The following is a 22,466-nucleotide window of genomic DNA, read 5'->3' on the forward strand; positions in this document are numbered from 1 at the left end:
AAACAAAAAGTTCTTCATTTCAGATATATAACTACAGTGGTCAAAGGGAGACTTCCCCTCAACAAGGAACGATGAGACACAGAGCAAAGATAGCAACATCAATACCTTTTCAATATTTTTTAAGCAAGTGTATTGATTTCCTATTTAAAATAGCTCTTTCAGGCTTTTCTAGGAAATTGAATCTGACTTCAGTAAAACAATCAGACAAGTTAGCTTTCTAGACTCAAGTTCATCATTACAATATTCCATTTAAGTAAGATTAAATACCATATTAACTATGAAGGCTCCCTCAATTAAAATAAATGTTTGCCTTTTTATTATTGCATCACTATATCATATTAATAATTACTAGTCTATCTAAAAGTGTTAGTAATTTAAATATTTTGCTATTAAAATGAAATTTGATCTGCAGTAAGAGTTATGCTCCTTATTGCATGTGTGACTTCTAAGATGTGTGTCTAATATTGCGTCGCTGGAAAAATGCAGCATAATGTACACTACCCTCAACCAGTTAAGATGTTTCTCTCCAGAGTTCTCTTCAAGATTCCATCAACCAAAAGAACAGTGAAGCTCAGCTCTCATTCTAAGGAAAGATTGATAAAAAATTGACCTAATTCCATTCCTAAAACCTCTAGTTGGAATTTTCTTCCCAAGCCTCCTTTACTCTTTCTCTCTCATTCTAGCCCATATGTTTTTTGACAGGTGAACTACCCATTCACACTATTAATTTGAGCTGACACTACAGGAAATTTTGTGGGGAACTATCAGTCTCCCTAGCCATCCTGAAAATGGGCAACTGTCTGGATGTCACAACACAGATCCATATGGTGACAATCATGCTGTAGCCAACCACCCATTAGCATAAGAACCAGGGGTCAAATACTGTTGCACATGCCATTCTAATGCAAAGACTGAAAAAAAAATACTTGTGACAGCCCTCTTCCAAGCCAAAACAGCTCAGCAGAATATTCTTTCTTCAGCTTAGGGGCTTTAATAACCAGCAGCAGCTGTTTGTCTCACCCACTCAGCAGGGCCGGTGTAACCACTAGGCATAGATTCATAGATACTAAGGTCAGAAGGGACCATTATGATCATCTAGTCTGACCTCCTGCACAACGCAGGCCACAGAATCTCACCCACCCACTCCACTAGGGTGCCAAGATTTGGGGGCACCAAAAAGCGGTGCCCCCCAATTTTTTTTTACACTATTGCTAGAAAGCAAATGAATAAAGAGAAACATTGTTGAACTTGCATTTTAACCTGTCATTCTCTCGTACATTCCAGCTATAGCCTATGCCAGCTCTGCATTGCGGGCACAAGCGTACTGCTTCATTACGGTACGAAGTGGCAATGACGTCATTTTTCTCGTCACATGCAGCCATTACCCGTTCTGACAGGCCATTTATCATGCTACGTTTACAGTTTTCAGAGGTTGTCAACTGAGGCTAACTATTTTTGTTGCGTTGTTTCAGAGCTAAGACCCTGGCAATTGCTGCTGCATCATTTCGCTAATACTTTGTGTCCACTGTGTGTGTATGTTAAGTATTTGAGTGTATATGTTTATCATGTGCGAATATGCGTGTGTAGGTTGTTAAAATTTGTCATATTGATATTGTCAGTTGTTGTTGTATGACGGAGTATCCGCCATTCTAATTTTATAAATTTATTAATAACAATAATTGGATATTCTAAAGGTAGAATAAAATGTAGTAGATTTTGATATATATGGGGGGCACAAGGTGGAAGTTTTGCCTAGGGCGCAAAATAGCCTTGCACCTGCCCTTCTACTCAGTTAAAAAGAGAGTCCTTTTGAACTATACTACTGCCCTACTCAGCTGGCATTCAATAATAGCAGATTTTTTTTAAAAAAAATGCTACCACCACACTCCTATGCTACCCAGGTGTTTGTTTCCATGTGTAGGGAGGGAACTCCTTCTTCTGAGCTATTGTCACTGCATCCTTGCACTGCTGTTTAACTAGATAGCAAGGGCAACATCCATCAGGTACTTAACTCCCTAACTAAACATTACCAGCAGTTCCCCATTTATTATGTGATTATTTGTGGTTTTGGAATTTGCTCTGGAACCCACAGCAGAATTGTGTTCCAGGATCCAAACTTCCATTTTTAAAAATACTTATTTCTAGACTTTGGGGTTGCAAAGAACATCCTCAAAACAGAACAACTGTAAAGGATGCAGTGCTGTCTTACTGAGTCTGCAGACAATCTGAAGCACTACGTTTTGAGAGCAAACTGCTCCATTCACCTCAACAAGTTAAATCAGAAGCCTAAGAAAGACAATGTAAATGCCAACACTTTTATCTATATCACTGCTGATTATTTTAGCAAGAAATACCCACATAATTAGTTATGTCTCTGCTTGTCATAAAAACCCCACCGGTCCCAACCCAGCTGACAAAACCTCTATCTTCATCCTCTCACAACTTCTACAGTGCAATTATGCATTGTCATGACAAATATCTGTGGAATATTGAAAAATGAAAATGTAGTGACAGCACTGTAAGATAAATATGAAATTAAAGACTTAGGGTTAGCATAAGTTTGGCTAAGGAAATATGTGTTATAAAGAAAAGACTTGTAAATAGTGAGTTATAATGCAACAAGGAATGAAGTAGGGAGAATATCTACTTCAAAGAATAATTATGGAAATAAGGGAAGGTTTCTAAATGAAGGCATCTGACCAATAGGGGTGACTGCAGATGGTTTTAAATAAGACAAAGAGATTCTGTCTTAAAACCTGCCCCTTCCTACCCCACATAGCAATGTTATCTCAAAAATTAGAGCCTATATGAATCCAGATGCAAAAGAAAAACTGTTGGTCAGCAAGAAGGGGAAGAAATAAGGAGCAAAGGCTTTAGGGAGAAAGGAGGTTGTAAATCTTATCTGGCTCAAGGAAATTAGGGTGAATTGGGTCAAATTGGTTTTTAGCTGAAGTTAGTAATTGGCAATGACATCACCTGTTTGTTAAAGTGTATACAAAGTAAATTCTTTAAAAGGTTCATTGCTAATACCTGCCTCCACATGGTGGTGCAGACCAATATGGATCTAAACCCTGAGTTTAGCCTGTTTATAAGTATCTTGATCCAATGTTTAGCTACTATTTGGATGTAGTAAATTGTTTATTATTTAGGCTTTTTAGGCATGTTTAGAGCAATTGTATAAATACTCTTTGGTTTTTGGATTCAATAAAGGAATTTATTGTTAAATTAGTGTCATGATAATGCCCTGCATAAATAATTATTTCAACAAGCACAAAATAAATTTAATATAGATTCATAGATTCATAGATACTAAGGTCAGAAGGGACCATTCTGATCATCTAGTCCGAACTCCTGCACAGCGCAGGCCACAGAATCTCACCCACCCACTCCTATGAAAACCTCACCTATGTCTGAGCTATTGAAGTCCTCAAATCGTGGTTTAAAGACTTCAAGGAGCAGAGAAGCCTCCCCCAAGTGACCCGTGCTCCATGCTACAGAGGAAGGCGAAAACCCTCCAGGGCCTCTCCAATCTGCCCTGGAGGAAAATTCCCTGGAGGAAAATGTTAGCCCTAGCTTTGCTGAGTGCGGCAGATAAAGTTAACCGCTACAGTGCTAAAAACATTCACTACACTCCTGTGATATTGGTAGAACATGAGAAGAACAGGACTATTCTTTGGGTCATTATAGAGACTAATTGTTAGATTATTGTATTTTAAAGTACTGTACACCAATTGTGGGATTTTCCCAACTCCTGTCAGGTATTACCATAACATATGAGCTACTTTCTCCTAGCATCTGTGAGCCATTGCCAGTCAGTGGATTATGTGTAATGAGAAAAACCCAAGTTACAGTCTTAGAGATTCACTCTATGACTTTACTTTCAGCCTCTGTTCTATTTCCATTCATGTTATAGCTCCACAACTTTATCTTCCACATGTTTATTCACAGCATATGCCCTACTTCCAAAATACCAAATCCTTAAACATTAGGAGATAAGGATGAGCAATGCTATCATTCACCCTTTAGAAACTAGAGAATTCAATTGCATAATGAAATTAATTGATTTATCAGGAGTACGATCAAATTAAAAGTTTCATTGCCAGCAGGTTTACATGGGGGAGAATAAAACTGGGAAAACATCAGAGGCTATTATTTGGAGTAATGACAGGTTTCAGAGTAGCAGCTGTGTTAGTCTGTATTTGCAAAAAGAAAAGGAGTACTTGTGGCACCCCGGAAACCAACAAATTCACCCGAGTACAAACTTCCGTGAACTACAGCTCACCCCATCAGATCCGATGAAGTGAGCTGTAGCCCACAAAAGCCCACGCTCAAACAAATTTGCTAGTCTCCAAGGTGCCACAAGTACTCCCTTTCTTTATTTGGAGTAAGTGACAGAAATAGTTGTGTACCCAAGTTTTCTATATGGCTCAGGCTTAGATAAAATCTGCGGGAGATTATTAATGAGAGGGATTGGAACTGGGGCAGATTTATGACTGACATACAACCTAGTCTCTGAAGGAGTGATTGCATCCTCAGGAGAGCACCTTTCCTTTGGTGCAGATAACCTGGTTTGCAATGCAAAAGTCTCACAGCTATTGCTACTTTACGCATGACCTACAGTAGGCCTTTGACTCCATCCTCCTTTCCTCTCCCCCAAAGTAGTGCTTTGTCTGGCATACAATCTTTGAAATTGGATGTTTCTCTTCTGTCTTTATTGATACAATGGAAGTTACTAAATACTGGGCACTACGAGATTTTGAGTTCCCCACATATATATAGTTTTATGGTCCTGATCCTCCACTCACTCATTCACATAAAGTTATGCACATGAATAAGGACTTGCTGGATAAAAGCCATGAACTGCAGAGTATTTGAGAGAAGACTGCAGTTTTCCCAGAGTTCTCACCACTGCATAGTTCTGGGCACTGAAAAGGGGAAAACTGACACCCTCTACCCCAACAGGGGACACCATGACTAAGGCTAAGATTTTGTCATGGTTATTTTTAGTAAAAGTCACAGATAGGTCACAGGCAATAAACAAAAATTCACAGAAGCCATGACCTGTCTGTGACTTTTGCTGCTATGGCTCCATGGTTTCCCCTGCCACCATGGGGGCTAGGAGCTGTGGGTTCCCCCTTTGTCCACTCCCAAAGAGAAAACAGGACAATCCCAGTCACTCACTCGAGGCATCCCTCTTCCCCTCCCCACATGCGAGGCTGTTGCCCATCGCTGGAACCCCGTCACCTATTGCTGAAACCCTGCCAGGGGCCCACTGGCTGCCAGCTCCAGAGTCCTGCAGCCACTGTGGCTGAAGCAGCAGAGAATGTCATGGAGGTCTCTGGAAGTCATGGATTCTGTGACTTACATGACCTCTCTGACATAAATGTAAAAATAAACAAGTCAGGGCCCTCTGGAATGATTGCATTATTCTTTTCATATTGTCATATAATTAAAAACAATTTAACATTCTAAAATTTAGAATCTAAATTAAGGTACTGCTTCAGAATTTCCAGTCTGCTGCACAATCCAGAACCCTACAGCAGATGTTAGGTCCAAGTTACAATGGAGTAAACAGAACCCTAATTGCATGCACATCTATTGTAAAATATTTGATCCCAGGTATTGGATATCAATGCATATTTAATCACAAACCCAGGCACTATCCTACTTACTATCCTAGGCTACTTAGCAAACATTTTCCTAATTAATTTTACCTAACCTAATACCCACTTATCTTCACTTTATATGAAAAACAGACAAAATATTTCTCAAGACAGACTATACCTCCCTCTCAGGCCCGTATTTTTAGCTACATCTGGCCCCTGCCAGCCACAGTGTGTCTCAGACCAGTTCCCAGTCTTCCAGGCCCAGTTCTCCCAGGCTACGGGGCAGCTCCTCAATGAAGGGGGGAGAAAAGGGAGCCCAGTCCCACCCACCTTTGCCACAGAGTGATAGTATTCTCTCATGGGATGGGAAGGAGAGGTCCTAGCCAATCTCTCCAAGGGGAGGGGAAGAGGTCCCAGGTCTAGCTCACTACTTCCCAGGCCACCATCTCCTTATGCTGCCTCCTCCATCTCTTCCACTTCCAAGTCTGCTTCAGAAGGAGAGAGGGCAGCTTGACGAGGACACGAGCAGCAATGCGATGGGAATCCCATGCACATGTGCGTGCCTCTCAGAATGCAACACATGCATAAAGTGGGATCCCACCAATGAGGAATTTGGGAATGTAGCACATGCTGTGATGTCTGCTACTTGGCAGGTAACCTTGGTCCCCTCCTTAGGAAAATTATGGCTATACCCCTACTACTTGCTGTCTGACCTTCCCTCCCCAGCTGACTCCAAGGCTGCTGCTCCTAGTCACATGCAGCCTCTGGCTTCTTTCCTTAAGCCAGCTCCCCTTGATTTAGAGCAGTCTCTAGTGTAAGAGAGTGGTTAATAGCACTTTCCTAACTCGCAAGGGTGTTGTAGGGATAAATATTAAAGACTGGGAGGTGCTCAGCTACTATAGTAATAGGGGTCATATAAGCATCCTAAGATAGATAGAAAGTTCCTCCAAATAGACTGTTAAAGAAATTAAGTAGTCACAAGAGAAAGAAAGTTTCAGAGTAGCAGAGTAGCAGCTGTGTTCATCTGTATTCGCAAAAAGAAAAGGAGTACTTGTGGCACCTTAGAGACTAACAAATTTATCTGAGCATAAGCTTTCGTGAGCTACAGCTCACTTCATCGGATGCATTTGGTGGAAAATACAGTGGGGAGATTTATATACACACAGAGAGAACATGAAACAATGGGTTTTATCATACACACTGTAAGGAGAGTGATGACTTAAGATGAGCTATTACCAGCAGGAGGGGGGAAGGAGGAGGAAAACCTTTTATGGTGATAATCAAGGTGGACCATTTCCAGCAGTTAACAAGAACGTCTGAGGAACAGTGGAGGGTGGGGTGGGGAGGAGAAATAACATGGGGAAATAGTTTTACTTTGTGTAATGACCTATTCATGCCCAGTCTCTATTCAAGCCTAAGTTAATTGTATCCAGTTTGCAAATTAATTCCAATTCAGCAGTCTCTCGTTGGAGTCTGTTTTTGGAGTTTTTTTGTTGAAGGATAGCCACTCTCAGGTCTGTAATCGAGTGACCGAGAGATTGAAGAGTTCTCCGACTGGTTTTTGAATTTTATAATTCTTGACGTCTGATTTGTGTCCATTCATTCTTTTACGTAGAGACTGTCCAGTTTGACCAATGTACATGGCAGAGGGGCATTCCTGGCACATGATGGCATATATCGCATTGGTAGATGCGCAGGTGAATGAGCCTCTGATAGTGTGGCTGATGTGATTAGGCCCTATGATGGTGTCCCCTGAATAGATATGTGGACAGAGTTGGCAACGGGCTTTGTTGCAAGGATAGGTTCCTGGGTTAGTGGTTCTGTTGTGTGGTTGCTGGTGAGTATTTGCTTCAGATTGGGGGGCTGTCTGTAAGCAAGGACTGGCCTGTCTCCCAAGATCTGTGAGAGTGATGGGTCGTCCTTCAGGATAGGTTGTAGATCCTTGATGATGCGTTGGACAGGTTTTAGTTGGGGGCTGAAGGTGATGGCTAGTGGCGTTCTGTTATTTTCTTTGTTGGGCCTGTCCTGTAGTAGGTGACTTCTGGGTACTCTTCTGGCTCTGTCAATCTGTTTCTTCAGTTCAACAGATGGGTATTGTAGCTGTAAGAATGCATGATAGAGATCTTGTAGGTGTTTGTCTCTGTCTGAGGGGTTGGAGCAAATGTGGTTATATCGTAGAGCTTGGCTGTAGACAATGGATCGTGTGGTGTGATCTGGATGAAAGCTAGAGGAATGTAGGTAAGAATAGCGGTCAGTAGGTTTCCGGTATAGGGTGGTGTTTATATGACCATCGCTTATTAGCACCATAGTGTCCAGGAAGTGGATCTCGTGTGGATTGATCCAGGCTGAGGTTGATGGTGGGATGGAAATTGTTGAAATCATGGTGGAATTCCTCAAGGGCTTCTTTTCCATGGATGCAGATGGTGAAGATGTCATCAATGTAGCGCAAGTAGAGTAGGGGCATTAGGGGACGAGAGCTGAGGAAGCGTTGTTCTAAGTCAGCCATAAAAATGTTGGCATACTGTGGGGCCATGCGGGTACCCATTGCAGTGCCGCTGATTTGAAGGTATACATTGTCCCCAAATGTGAAATAGTTATGGGTGAGAACAAAGTCATGAAGTTCAGCCACCAGGTTAGCTGTCATTATTGTGCCATTACCCGCTGAACTTTGTGACTTTGTATTAAGGCTTTCATTTTAACAACACTTCTTGTTCCCTTTCGCTGTAGAGAGTGTTTATTCTTTCAAAAAAAAAAACCTCTTGATTGATTTTTAGATAGTAATAGAGATAGCAATAACTGCCCTTTTTGCAGAAAATAAGTAATTTGAGCTGGGCAGGAGCTGTTCTTATTGCAGTTGTTGTTAAAGTATGATCCCTTTTCCTAGAAGATAAAACAAGACAAACACATGAAAGAAGAAAAAGAAAAGAACAGCAAAAATAGAAAATGCAATTCCTGTTTCTGGTGTTAATTCTGTGTGTTTCCAGCAAGCGAGGCATATGGTTATACTAGTCACTCAAAGACCTGACAAACTTGTACCAGCATCAAGCTGTTTTGGGCATTGTTTTCAGCTGCCTTTCTCGTCACAGGCTTACAGAAGTGTTGCAAAATATACAGTCATGGCCAGATAAACCAGACTCTTATTAAACAGAAGAAATAAGGTAGGGAAGGAAAAGGACACATGCGGGTTGGAACAGCAGGGAACAACAAAGTCTCACATCTCAGGTGGTGTTTGGTATTTAGCCAGAGCCGGTAGAAGTGGCAATGTCATAGGGGTCCCTTTCTTTGGTTTGGTCTGGTCAGGACACATCCCAGAATGAAGGCCCAATGGTGTCACAGTGGATTCTAGGGTACCAGGGAACAGTGGGGGTGGCAGCCTTGATGGTGAAGGTCGCCGGAGCAATTGCAAACAGCTTTTGCTTCCAATTAACGCTTATTGCATTCGCTTCCCAATTTTCCCTCAACAGTCTTTTCTTTTAAGGACACACCCCCCAAAGAAAAATGGGGTAATGGGCAAAATCCAATACACCAGTTAAGATTCATCCATTTCTGGTTCCGTGCTTCTGTTGTTTACCAGATACAGTCAGAACACAGGCCTTGACTTAGATCAATAGGCCTTTTTGTTTGTACTAACTCAGCTTTTCTGACTTGCTTTTGGACCTTTTCCTATCTATATTTATTATTACAGGTTGTTGTGACATTTTATGAACTCTCACTCACTTCTTACAATTGAGTTTACAATTAGGGTAAATTTATACGTCCAATCATTACACCTGCCCTAACAAAGCTAGGTGAATAGGCGGCATGATAGCAGGTTAAATTCATTGTTGACCAATGCAAAATAATTCTCATCTGAAGAAATAATATGAACTACTCACACATCTTAGTGAGTTCTAAATTAGTTTCATAGTGCCATAGATGATAAAGCCAGAAGGGACCACTGTGATTAAATAGTCTGACCTCTTACATAACACAGGCCATTGAACTTCTCTGAATTAATTCCAGTTTTAACTAGAGCATATCTTTTAGTAAAACATCCAATCCTGATTTAAGCATTGCCAGGGATGCTCCAATGGTTAATTACCCTTGCGGCTAAAAATCTGCCCCTTATTTCCAGTTTGAATTAGTCTAGCTTCAGTTTCCAGAAGTAACATTAAACACTCAGGAAAAAATATTTTGCTTTTATAGAGGGCTGGCCATGACTTCACAGTTAAGGTTGTGTTGAGTTTTATAAATTGGTCCATGGTACACCCTCACCTAGAGCACTAGATTCAGCACTAGATTCAGCACTAGATTCAGACCCCATCTAAAGAGCTATTTCAAAAATAAGAAGGGTCCAGATTTGGGCAACAGAGTGACAGAGGTCTGGAGAAATGTCTATAAAAATAGAGGTTGAAAAGATTGGGACTGCTTAATTCAGAGAAGAAGTAAATGTAAGGGGACATAAGCTTTACCCAAAATTATGAATGATACAGAGAAGGTATGTTTGTTGGCACATGGTTTACTTTCTCTTATGATATATGAATAAGTACATGCATGTAAACTGAATGCAACACATTTAAAACTGTTAGTCTTTACTTTGCAGAATGCATAACAGACCTGTGGAACTCCCTGCCAGAATATATCACTATGTCCAAGAGCTTTGCAGGATTTAAAAAAAGATTGGACATGTATGTGGATAATGAAAACATCCAGATTTACACTTTATGGGATAAAAATATATAATGAGCATATACTGCATCTTCAAGCTTCTGGGTATAAGCTAACCAAACAATATAATTATTGGGAATTGGTTAAGAAAACATTACTATAGATGTCCAAAAATCACAATTCTGAAATCAAAAAATGCCTTATTCAGTTAAAAATCCATCCTAGTTAAGAAAGGAAAAGAAAGCAACAATTATATATATGGAAAAAAGGGAAAGTTAATAGCAATGAAATGCAGACTGTCAATAAGGGAAGCTAACAGTATCATTGCAAAAAATATGGCAGTAGAGTTAAGAATAACAACAAAGAATTCTTTGAGTATGTCAGGAACAACAAAAAAGTCATAGAAAGGGTATAGGTTTGTTACTAAATAAGGAAGATAAAATTGTCAGGAAAGATATGCGTTCAATAATATTTCCGTTCTGTGGCTGGGAAGAAACTAGATGACACAGTCATAGCTTACAGTGATAATGAAATACTTTCTATTTCAATAATTAACTAGAAAAGATGTTAAACAAGTGCTAACACTGAACATTTTCATATTTTTAAGACTGGATAACTTGCACCTAGAATTTTAATAGAATTGGCTGGAGAGCTCTCTGAGCCATTGATGTGTATATGTAACAAATCCTGGAATATGGGGAAGTCGCAGAAGACTGGAAAACAGCTAATGTGTCAATATTTAAAAGGGCAAACAGGATGAAGTGAGTGATGACAGATCATTTAGCATGACAATAATTTTGAATAAATCAAAGGCTGAAACAGGATGAAAACCATAAAGAATTAAAAAGGTTGCATTATAATTAACATTCATCATCTTGTCAGACAAACTTGATATTGCTTTGTGGTGAGATTTCAACGTTGGCTGACAGAGGTAATAATGTGTGGACATAATGGACACAGACAGCTGTAAGGCATTTGCCCTAGAACCACACAGCAGTCTCATTAGAAGATTAGCACCATACAAATTCCCTCCTGTCCTTAAAATCAATGAACCTATAATGTTCTGGGGCCGGGAAGAAGTTTCCCTGTGGGTTGGTTCTCCCATAACTGTCTACTGCAGGATTGCCGCCACCTACCCACAAGCCATCTGCTGCTAGCCACTGCTAGGTGCAGGCCACTATTCTGCCCAGAACAGAACCATCACACACCTTGGCTCCCAGCCCCCTTGTGCAGCCAGAGGGAGACCATAAGACCAGGTCACGTAACTGTCTATTCACCCACTTGTCCGCCATCTTTACTGAGGGAAAGGTGAATGGTGATGTATGTTGAGAGACACTTCCACCCTCATCAAAGATGGCTACTCCGCCTCACTTTGTTGTGGTAGCAGAGTTTTTATAAGGGAACAAAAAGAGTCTGACCCTGAATGGCACTCTAGCTGCCTCTCCGCTGTGTGTCTGTGGTGCTGGAGGCTGGCCTGGAGCACCGTCATTTTCCTGAGTGGGGGGTGAGAGCTTTGATTTGTTTTGGGGCATGCTGAAAAGCCCAACTTTCCTTCTGAGCTTTTTATCAGAGGGCTGATTTAGCGTAGGTTGGAGCTATCCAAATGCAGATGTGAGCAGGTAAAGGGATATGGATGGGGTCTTTTATCTGGGATTTTTCCTCAATTTTTTTAAATTAGGAATTCAGTCTTATTTGCTGTGGAAGACTTTATCTTGACAGAAAAACTAGTAAAAGCATAACGTCATGAGTCTTTTCACTAGCTCAAGACAGTTCAGTACAGCAGTTCTTAGCCTAATGTAATTTTTGGTTGTTGGTTTAACTGATAATGTCTCTATAAAATGGAGAGGGTGAGGTGAGGAAATGGCTTATTCTATATAAGCTTGCAGGTGGCCAAATTTCAGTTACGAACGCTGATACTTTCAACCCCAAAAGTAGGTCTGGTACCGAGAGTTGCTGAGAAATGCTAACTGTTTTGTTATGGTAAAGAAAAAGAGTAGAAACTTATCAACCATCATTTACTATACAGCAGAACCCTGTTTATCTGATCTAACTGGGACTGGGGCCAGATCAGATAATCAAAAAATCAGGTAAGCTGGAGAATGGAAAAGTGTGAGGCTGTAGTACCATCTAGTAGCCATAGGAGAGATTGCCCACTTCTGGACCTGTGTGTGTTCGTTATTTCATTATAATATGGACAGCTGGATAATGAAAGATCAGATACACAGGATTCTACTCTAGCTCTATAATTCTACCTAATTTACATTACAGCTTTTTTGTGTTGTGAAATTAGAATCAAAAGTGACTGTGATTGATTGATTTTTTTTAAAGACTGTATATTTGTGAATCGCTGATGAAAACCACTCTGACCAAAGAGTTTTTCATGGATCACTGCCATTTAAGACTTTAAGAGGTATTTAATTTGAAAAGACTGTTCTGGGAATTAAAACACTTTTATGTAAATGTAAGCAGGGTCTGAACAAATTCTTCCCTGACAGCTAGCTGGAAGGGGGAGAGACTTTGGGTGTGTTTATGTAAATACAGTTTGCTCCTGCTCTGCTTAGATATCCAGCAAGTAGGGTAATGTTTTGCTCAAAGTAATCAACTTTGACTGGTGTTGGGTTACAAATCACTTTAGTACTAAATGCAGGGGTAGTGAAATGCTGTTACCAATCTTGTAATTATTGAAGGAATACAGGGAAGCAGGACTGTACTTAACCTGTCCCAAATGAGGGGGTCACCCTTAGCTGAAATAACCTCACTACTCAAATGACAGAGCCCTGTGAAACTAAGAGGGGGTGGGAATGTATGTCCTAATCAGGAGATGGGGACCCTCTCCCAAGGGCTCATCCTAGACTCATTTAACCTTCTTTCCCTGTTCAAAGAAAGAGCTAAACAGGCTTCATTAGGAGCCTCTTTGTTATTTTAAATGCTCAATCTAAGCTGAAACCAATTGTGGTAGGACTGTGTTTCTGCTCTACCTCCTAAGAGCTAAAGAATCACTGAGAGCTGAAATCACTTGAGATGGGGCACTGTTTCTCCCCAGCCTACAAGGAGCTGAAAATTGCTGTCACCTTGGCACATCAGTCTCTTAGTAGAGAGGCAGGTGGCAGCAGAAGGTAACTGACAACTGGAGAACGAGTGGCTGGTGAGGTGGTGAGCAGCCAGCAAGGCGGCTGGCAGAGAGGCGTGGCAAGAATGGTGAGCAGGTGACTGGCAGGAACAATGAGTAGGCAGCCGGTGGGAGTAGCCGGCAAGTGGCTAGTAGGCAGAGAGGGGCAGCGAGTGAGTATCCAAGTAGCAGAGTGGATCCAGAGTGGAAGTTGAATTCTGCAGATGCACCTCTGAACCTTGGGTCTGCACTGACCAAGAACAGCAACTGTGAGTGGGGTGCAGAGAAGGATCAGGCACGTTAAAGGAACTTTTGGGTTGCTGGACTTAAGAACCTGAGGGGAAAAGGACACTGCCTAACTTACTTGAGGGTGGGTCTTTTGCTCATGGTTTATGTTTATCAACCCTGTTTGCGTTGTTTTCCCAAAATAATGCTCAGTTACTTCCCTCCTTCTATTAAAAGTTTCTTTTCTACACTCAGACTCTGTGCTTGTGAGTGGGAAAGTATTGTCTCTCAGAATCACCCAGGGGTGTTGTGTAATTTTACCAGGTTACTGGGTGGGGGCTGAAGCCGGTTCTGTGTTGTATCAATGAGAAGGAACCCTTAGATATTGAACCAGGCCCCACTTGGCAGAAGGGTTACATAAAGAACAGGTGCATTTTACTTTCTGAAAGTTGAATTTTATTTCCTAGAACTCTAATAAAATTGAAGGAATCTCTCAGAAAAAGAATTGAATAAAAAAGCAAAAAAAATAAACTCTATCTGGGATTTTTCATTTTTCCACCACAAGAAGAACAAAGGAAATCAGAAGTGTTGCATATTCATTAAACAGACTGCATATTCAGAAGCTGAAGGTGTCACCTAAGCCAACCTCCAACAGTATGGAGCCAGTGAAAAGATGACAGCGACCAATTTTGAATCTACGCAAGCCTGAAAGAGTTGTTTTCTCCTAATTTCATCAAAATAGGAAGGAAAAGGAGCATTAAAAAAATTCTGAAATGAGCACTCCTCCCCTCTCTTTCACACAGCTCCTCCTCCCTATTACCATGTTTAAACAGCATACTCATCAACTTATTCTGTCCATCTCTACAATCTACTACAGACAGCTACAAACAAAAAAGAAGACTCGAGAAGAAACCAACCTATATAAAACCTCCCCAATACTTCAGCATTGATTGGTGAGAGAAAGTTAACAGACACTGATAAGGGAATTAGATTTAATAAAAAATACTTGTAATAATTTGAGATATGGAAATATTATTGTATGTTAAAACATGAACTGTTTCTCTTGTAAATCACCACATATTTAGATCATGTATTCCAGGAGAGGAGATGGGGCTAAACACTGGTAAACAAAGAAACAGTGGGATTTAATTAGATTCAGGAGTCTTAATATAGTGACTGGCCTATCACAAGACAGCCCTTTTAAATGGCTTCTTTCTTCTAAGTAACTGATCAAAATGTTTTCTTCACTTTCATAGGATCTAGTTAAGACTGTTTACATTGCCCAGTTCTGAACTGGTTACTAATAATAACTGGATGGGTTTCACCAGCCCTTAAATTATTTTGCCCAAAAACATGTTAAATGTAGAAAAAAAAAAAAGCTGGGCTCACAATAAATTTGGGAAACAATATACTTTGGTCTTAAGTTGCCCAACAAATAATACCTCCAGAGACAGTATACTCAAAATTGTAATATCTACTAAAGTTCTCCACAGAGAGACATACAACAGAAATAACCAGTTAAGCGATGTATTCTGTCATTTGTGTTGTTTTGTTTAATGTTTTCTCTTCCTTTCTTTAATAAGATAACCATGGTTAATAATTCTATTTGGTTTTAATCAGGGTGTTCCCTAAGGTACCTAAGAGAAACCCTGTGACTAAACCAGTGGGAGGCACATTCCTGAGTTGGCAGTATGAGAAACAATTAGTAAGAGCTGGCCTACCATTTCCTGGTTCTCTAAATATTTTTTGTAATTTAAAATAAAATTACTTGGCATCCAGCAATCTAAATTTCAAACATGGGAGACCAGAACTGCACCCAGTATTCCACCTGAGGTGTCACCAGTGCCTTGTACAATGGTAATAACACTTCCTTATCTCTACTGGAAATACCTTGCCTGATGCATCCAGGGATTGAATTAGCTATTTTCACAGCTGCATCTGCTACATCACATTGGCAGGTCAGTCATCCACCAATACACCCAAGTCTTATTCCTCCTCTGTCACTTCCAACTGATAAGTCCCAATGACTTTTCACTTTGCACTAGGGCTGTCAATTAAGGATTAATTAACAGCATGAGTAACGTTCATGTTTTTAATGCATTAATCACACTCCAAAGGCAGTGTGGGGGTTGGAGCCCCGAGCTCCACACCCACAGAGGGGCTGGAGCCTGGAGTCCTGTGCCCCAAGTGGGGCAGAAGCCTGGAGCCCTGAAGGGGGCTGACGTCTGGAGTACCGGAGGTGGCAGGGGAGCTGAAGGATGGAGACCTGCGGAGGGCTGAAGGCTGCAGCCACATTCCCTGAGGGGGGCTGAAGGTCAGAGCCCCACAGGGCTGAAAGTGGAGGATCACAATTTTTTCTAGTGTGCGGGTCAGGATTTTTTTAAGTCCAAATGGGGTTGCTAGCACAAAAAGTTTGAGAAACACTGCTCTAAAGTTTTACACTGTTTAATTTTGGAGTGCACTTATGTAAAAAAAATTTCAACATTTGTAACTTGCACTTTCACAATAAAGAGATTGTACTACAGTACTTGTATGAGGTGAATTAAAATACTCTCGTTTCTTTTCTACAGTGCAAATATTTGAAATAAAAATAATATAAAGCAAGCACTGTACATTTGGTATTCTGTATTGTATTGTAATCAATACATTTGAAAATGGAAAAATCAAAAAATATTTAAATAAATGGTATGCTATTATTTAACAGTGATTAAAACTGTTATTAATCATGATTTTTTTTAATCTCATGCTTAATCATGATTAATTTTTTTAATCGCTTGACAGCCCTAATATAATTGTAACAATTTAGGTTTGCTGCTGGCAAAATGAAACTTGATTTTTCTATAACTTGCCTTTTTGAATGTAATGGTGTAAAATCTCACTTAATTATGTGTGAAGAAGCGATTATACCTATAGAAAGTTCTCAGCGGTGGAGCCTGTGTAAATTGGTCCAATTTTGATCTATATTCCCAATAGCGTGTCTGTTGGTACAGCTACAGAAAAGGCTAGTTTCAGAAGGGTAGCCATGTTAGTCTATATCAGCAAAAACAATGAGGAATCTTTGTAGCACCTTAGAGACTAACAAATTTATTTGGGCATAAGCTTTCATGGGCTATAACCCACTTCATCAGATGCATGGAGTGGAAAATATAGTAGGCAGGTATAAATATACAGAACATGAAAAGATGGCAGTTGCCTTACCGAGTGAAGGATCAGTGCTAATGAGGCCAATTCAAGAAAAAGCGGGGGCAGCATATCCACTGCAAAACACAGAATGGGGCTAGATTTCCTCTTTTTGGAGTGTGCAGAGGAACTGGCACCAGTTAGAATTTCACAATTCAGATTAGAAGAGATGTAGCATATATGTTTTATTTGCTGGGTTTTGGACAGTATAATTTTCTGTTTCCTACTTTTCCCATATGTTAATTCATGGCAACCCTGAACTAACCATTTAACAGTTAAAATTTCAATAAAGACACTGGGTAAGGGATGTTCTGTATTAAATAAAAAAGATTGGGAAGTTAATCCTCCTTTTGAAAAAAACAAAAAATCACACTTTCCACAACAGTTATAGCAAGATGATTTTTCTCTAATAGAGCTTGAATTTTATGTGGTCTTTGTTTCTAGGGTAATTTAAAAATGTTAATAGCTGTTCACAAGCCTCCATCAGGGTAGTCCTTGGTTTCAACATAAGTAGCAAACAGGGTTTTGTTGTCCAAACAACTACCTGCTGTAGATTCAGCAAAGAAATAAGAGGTTTTATAGAAGATCTAGATACAGATTTAAAATGTCAAGTTTATTTTTGTGGTGAATTTAAAATAAAAATAGTATTTTGTTTCCAGGATATTTTCCCATTTGTTTACGAGCGTAAATCAAACAAATAACTGAGTGTATTAAAGAGTGAAACTAAACACAACTGGTGTGAAGTGTTTTGAGGAAGGTCTCCCACAGGTAAAGGATTCTCCAAGACCTCAAGGGGAGGAGCAAAGGCTAACTATGATGTCAGAGGGAGGAGCTCTACCCAAAATGGCATTGGGGGAGGAGCTTTCCTATCTAAAAATAGGATGATGATGTAAGAGGGCAGAGCTAGAGAGAAATAGCAATTATAGTAATATCTGGAAACTGATTGGCTGAACCAGGCTAATTATCTGTGCTCATGAGCTGACCTTAAGAAAGCAACCAGCATATATGGCCGACAGCTAGCATTGTCTGTTTGAACAATACTAACAATACTTCAAGTTGGGGGGCTGTCTGTAAGCAAGGACTGGCCTGTCTCCCAAGATCTGTGAGAGTGATGGGTGACAAGAGGCTACTAGGCAGCTCTCCAACACCACTTTCTACAAAGTGGAATTACTCTCTGATCCCACTGAGAGTTACCAAAAGAAACTACAGCATTTGCTCAAGAAACTCCCTGAAAAAGCACAAAAACAAATCCGCACAGACACACCCCTAGAACTCCAACGTGGGGTATTCTATCTGCTACCCAAGATCCATAAACCTGGAAATCCTGGACACCCCATCATCTCAGGCTTTGGCACCCTGACAGCAGGACTGTCTGGCTATGTAGACTCCCTCCTCAGGCCCTACATTACCAGCACTCCCAGCTATCTTCCAGACACCACTGACTTCCTGAGGAAACTACAATCCATTGGTGATCTTCCTAAAAACACCATCCTAGCCACTATGGATGTAGAAGCCCTCTACACCAACATTCCACACAAAGATGGACTACAAGCCGTCAGGAACAGTATCCCCGATACTGTCACGGCTAACCTGGTGGCTGAACTTTGTGACTTTGTCCTCACCCATAACTATTTCACATTTGGGGACAATGTATACCTTCAAATCAGCGACACTGTGATGGGTACCCGCATGGCCCCACAGTATGCCAACGTTGTTATGGCTGACTTAGAACAAACTCTTCCTCAGCTCTCGTCCCCTAATGCCCCTACTCTACTTGTGCTACATTGATGACATCTTCATCATCTGGACCCATGGAAAAGAAGCCCTTGAGGAATTCCACCATGATTTCAACAATTTCCATCCCACCATCAACCTCAGCCTGGACCAGTCCACACGAGAGATCCACTTCCTGGACACTACGGTGCTAATACGCGATGGTCATATAAACACCACCCTATATCGGAAACCTACTGACCGCTATTCCTACCTACATGCCTCTAGCTTTCATTCAGATCATACCACATGATCCATTGTCTACAGCCAAGCTCTACGATATAATCGCACTTGCTCCAACCCCTCAGACAGAGACAAACACCTACAAGATCTCTCTCATGCATTCTTACAACTACAATACCCATCTGCTGAAGTGAAGAAACAGATTGACAGAGCCAGAAGAGTACCCAGAAGTCACCTACTACAGGACAGGCCCAACAAAGAAAATAACAGAATGCCACTAGCCATCACCTTCAGCCCCCAACTAAAACCTCTCCAATGCATCATCAAGGATCTACAACCTATTCTGAAGGAAATTGGAATTAATTTGCAAACTGGATACAATTAACTTAGGCTTGAATAGAGACTGGGAATGGATGAGTCATTACACAAAGTAAAACTATTTCCCCATGTTATTTCTCCCCCCCCACCCCACCCCTCACTGTTCCTCAGATGTTCTTGTTAACTGCTGGAAATGGCCTACCTTGCTTGTCACCATGAAAGGTTTTCCTCCTCCCCCCCCCGCTGCTGGTGATGGCTCATCTTAAGTGATCACTCTCCTTACAGTGTGTATGATAAAACCCATTGTTTCATGTTCTCTGTGTGTGTGTATATCAATCTCCCCACTGTATTTTCCACCAAATGCATTCGATGAAGTGAGCTGTAGCTCATGAAAGCTTATGCTCAAATAAATTTGTTAGTCTCTAAGGTGCCACAAGTACTCCTTTTCTTTTTGCGAATACAGACTAACACGGTTGCTACTCTGAAACCTGTCAATGTATAACTAGTGTTTTATCTTTCTAATTCTGTGCACCAGACTCTATAATTCCCCCATGGGCCCCATTATAATAGTTATTACTCTAGGCTTATTATTTTTTTGAATTATAAAAACACTCTTGAATACTATTGATAGTAGCCATTTTATGGCTTTGATCCATTGTATGGTTGTTTTCATATCCAGATTTATTATTCTTTTTGAACTTATCAAACGATTAGGTAAGCGTGCAATTATCTTTAATCCTTCTATTAGTACACACTGCCATGGTCCAATGCTTACCACTCTACCAGTATTGTGCCTGTGCCTTCCTGAGATTTCTATGTACATTCTGAGGACTATGGTGATTTTCCACCAGATCTTTGGTGCATCAAACTTCCTTTTCCTTGAACACAGGGCCATCTTTACCCATACACAAAGTACACAGCTGCGTAGGGCACCAGGAAATTTGGGGCACCAAATTTGCGGGTGTCCTGCACAGCTGCATGCTGCTCCAGCCCCTGCCCCGCCTCTTCCTGCCTCTGCTCTGCCCCAGCTCCAATCCTTCCCCAAAGCCCCTGCCTTGCTCCGCTCCGCCCGCCCTGACCCGCCCCTTCCCACCCCTGCTCAACCCCCTACCTCATCCCTTTCCGCCCGAGGACTGCAGCAGGGCAGGGTCTGCACTCATCAGTGGCGGGAAGTGCAGTGGCCTGGCCCCAGCTGCGTCGCCAGTGAATGCTGGGGTTGGTTCCCCTTTACCCTTCAAGCCAGCCCTGCTCACCCCCACGGAGACCTGGGCCCCCACCCTGGGAGGGCTGCGTAGGGCCCTAGAATAGCTAGGGACGGCCCTGCTTGAGCATCAGATAGAATATCATATTTATGGGCATCATTAGTGATAAGCGTTCTACCCATATGATTCTGTGCAATGAATTCTATAATTCAGACATGTCCCATTACTACTTTTACTGCCCTCAGTTTATTCTCTATCTTTGGGATTGCAAAAAACACATTCCTCAATATTGGCAAAAACTTCATTATTGGGGTAAAATTTGGCCCATCGGATCATTGGTATTTTGTCCAAATTCACACCAACAGAGCAGAATCCAATAGCCATAAAAACCCAGAAGAGCCAAGTTAAACAAAACAGCATCCTCTATCATCTGATTTGTCTGAAAGATAGAAACAACAAAAAGACCCTTTCCTTTTTGAATAATAAATTGACATTTTATTTTTAAAATAATCAAATCACCAATTACATTTTTCTTTTTCCTATTTTAAATAAACATAGTCACTATCTTATCTATCTTATTAATTTTACAAATTATTCTAATTTTATTCTACACTTTCCTATAATCCCTATTCTTTTGATCCTTAGAATTACTTATCTTTATCCTATTTTATTTATCTATAAAATGATCCTTGAACTTATTTTTCCTGGATGTCCCTTATATTCCTTATCCTAAACTAATCATGCCAACAACTTTTCTTATACTACCTTCTTATTTCAAGAGAGAAAAAAGTTAACCACGATTTGCAATTTTCAATTGCTCCATAGAAGACGTCCATTTATATCAGTTCAGACAGTTCAGCTGCCTAATTACATCCACACCAATAACCCCATAGCCATCTCTGTCTCTATCTATTAATCTGAACCTCAAATTCTGGATAACCCATTGTCCAATCCTAATTGTGGCAAGCTGGCTAACTGGTACTCGGATCTGTTCCCCGAATCCCAACTGGATCAGATAAATATCTCCAGTCTCCGGGGCTACGAGATTGGCTCCCTCAATATTCATATTCAGCAAAGAAAATGAGGATCCAGTATCTAAATGGCAAAATATGCCTATCTGAACACCTGGTAGATTTATCATATTTGGAATTAGAGTAGCCTCCCATTGTTGTCCAGAAATAATAGTCTGATAACTAATACCCTCCTCGCCATCTGCATCTGAACTGAAACCACTGTCTCTATCACTGTCCTCAATCTGATCTAATATCTCCATTAATTCATCCTCAGGGAAATCCATGATATTTCCTCCTTCTGCCATAATTTTACTCCTTTCCTTATCTTATTTTTCCCTATGTATTAAACAGAAACTTTATAATTACTTACTTATTTTATGACTCTCTTAATTATTGTTTTCTTAAACTAATATCTTATCCTAATGCCCATAAAGCATTTCTTTCTAAATCTATCAATCAACGCAACAACTGAAGGATGTCCAACCCTATTATTCTGAGTCTCTTTGCTCCTAGCTCCATAACTCTAAATCATGTTCCTCTTATCGCTTTATTCCCTATACCTACTACTAATGGGACTGTCAATGGTATATCCAGTTTTATCCTTGATATCCTTCATACTTCTGCTATTCTAAAGAAACAAATGGAAGGAGATTTGCTGAATCAGATACAGCGTCTATATATTCGGTACTAAATAGTGTATCCAAACAACATTAAAAAACAAAGAGGAGTCCTTGTGGCACCTTAGAGACTAACAAATTTATTTGGGCATAAGCTTTCATGGGCTATAACTCTCTTCATATAACTCCTCATTTTTACTGATACAGATTAACATGGCTACCCCTCTGAAACCTGTCACCAAACAGTCGATGGAGCTTTCCATGTTCTATATCAAGGTCTACTATTGGTCGGCCATGATGGTTCTTCCATAGAGAAGTTATAACATAATATGATTGTCCCATTACTAAATCATCCAGAGTCTGTATCTGAGATGGTTGGATCTGATTAACTGATTCTACAATAGGCAAACTTCTTAACAAATCATCAATATCTTGTTCTGTGAATCTGGCAATTTCAGTCTGTTCATCCCAAATTTCATTCTCCATTTCCTCATTCTGCATCCTATCTTTTATCCTGTCTCAAGAGGGAGATTCTATTATTATTTTGTCTTTCCCTTCCATCTTTTCAACTGAGATGAATGAAACCATTTAGA

The 22,466-nt window shown here is 40.5% G+C and overlaps 1 long non-coding RNA gene across 1 annotated transcript; it reads right to left on the reverse strand.

Moving 5' to 3' along the window:
* Window positions 1-4,167: 4,167 nt before the first annotated feature.
* LOC122459092 lies at window positions 4,168-19,532 on the reverse strand. Its single transcript, XR_006279555.1, has 2 exons — window positions 19,482-19,532; window positions 4,168-4,369 (listed from the first exon to the last, which is right to left on the reverse strand). It is a non-coding gene; the product is annotated as an uncharacterized LOC122459092 (long non-coding RNA).
* Between the last annotated feature and the right edge of the window lie 2,934 nt (window positions 19,533-22,466).

This window comes from Dermochelys coriacea, chromosome 3 (assembly GCF_009764565.3).
Source record: "Dermochelys coriacea isolate rDerCor1 chromosome 3, rDerCor1.pri.v4, whole genome shotgun sequence".
Classification (NCBI taxonomy): Eukaryota; Metazoa; Chordata; order Testudines; family Dermochelyidae; genus Dermochelys; species Dermochelys coriacea.